The sequence below is a fragment of the Myotis lucifugus genome, unplaced genomic scaffold (assembly GCF_000147115.1).
Source record: "Myotis lucifugus unplaced genomic scaffold, Myoluc2.0 scaffold_3, whole genome shotgun sequence".
NCBI classification, from domain to species: Eukaryota; Metazoa; Chordata; class Mammalia; order Chiroptera; family Vespertilionidae; genus Myotis; species Myotis lucifugus.
In genome coordinates, this window is record NW_005871051.1 from 27,745,926 (window position 1) to 27,747,420 (window position 1,495).

A 1,495-nucleotide genomic window follows, 5' to 3' on the forward strand; every position below is an offset into this window, starting at 1 on the left:
GAGAGTCGAAAAATATATTAAAAGTGCACAAGGTTGCGGAGCGGTTGGGCATCGAGAGTGAGTAGTCAGGGGGGGCTCGTTATGTAGCAGAGGTTAGTGTTGTTGGTTTCGTATTTCCAGTACTAGTAATGTGGAGGACCATGATAGGTCTGGGTGGCGCGAGCAACTGACGGCAATATAAATGCAAACCAAAGCAACCCGGGGCCTGGCCTTGCTGAGGCGGCTGTGACGCATCAGACAGCCTCTATGTGGCGGCGTTCTTGTTGGCGACGTCCTTGAGAGCTCACGGGCGGCTCAGTGCTTGCAGGGTACGTCCGGCCCGCAGGCCCTCTGACCCAGCCCCGGGTCACCCCAGATTGTTGGGGTGGGGCGACCCCGCCGCGAGGGGCCGGTCTCTGCTGGCTCCCCTGGCGGGCGGGCGGGCCCCGACCTCAAGGCGCCCGCGGCTCCCGGCCCGGGCGCGCCTTCAGCCCCCTGGCGGCAGCGGCCTCACCCAGGCTCGCCCTCCCTGCCCCCCGACGGGAAACAGCTGGGCTTGCGGGCTTGCTGGGTGGTGCCCGTGGGCGGGAGCAGGGCCTCCAGGGAACCTGCGGCTCGCCACGCAGCGCCCCGAACGAGCTTCTGTGGACGGTGACGCTCGCGGAGGGGCCCCGGGGGGAGCAAGCGGAGGAGGTGCCGGTGAACCGCATCTTGTGCCACCCCCAGGTGAGAGGGCAGCCCCCCGGCCCTCGGAGCTGGAACAGCATCTCCACCGCACACCTCGTTGACCCCGCGTCGCCCCTCTCTCCCTAGTTTGACCTGCGGACCTTTCATAACGACCTTGCCCTGGTGCAACTGTGGACGCCCGTGAGCCCGGGAGGGGCGGCGCGCCCCGTGTGTCTGCCCCAGGGACCCCGGGAGCCCGCCGCCGGCACCGCCTGCGCCATCGCAGGCTGGGGGGCCCTTTTCGAAGGTACCGGCAGGGCTGGACCCGCGCGGGTTTGCCCTGGAAGAATAGGGTCTGGGGTGATGAAGTCTGGGGGAGTGTGCACCGAATCAGACCTACCCTAGCTGTCTTCGCAAAACACTGCCCGATCTTGCAAAGGGGGAGGAATCAAGTGGGGTGCAATGGGAGGGGGGACCCTCAAAACGGAGCCCCTGCCCTCCAGGCTTGAGCCCACTCCACCGCTTCCCTGTAGATGGGCCTGCGGCTGAGGCGCTGAGGGAGGCCCGCGTGCCCCTGCTCAGCGCAGACACGTGCCGAAGGGCCCTGGGGCCCGGGCTTCGCCCCAGCACCATGCTCTGTGCCGGTTACCTGGCCGGGGGCATCGACTCATGCCAGGTACGAGCCCCAGTTGATGGGAGGGCGCCTGGTGGGCCGCTCTCTACTTGCCTTCTGCGGTCAGGCTGTCACTAATTTCTCTGAGCTTCTATGTCCTCCTGGCTGAGATGGGTACAAGAGTGGTGACCCCAGTGGAGTCAGAGCTGCCTAATCCTGCGGGTGTAAGGCTGCCAA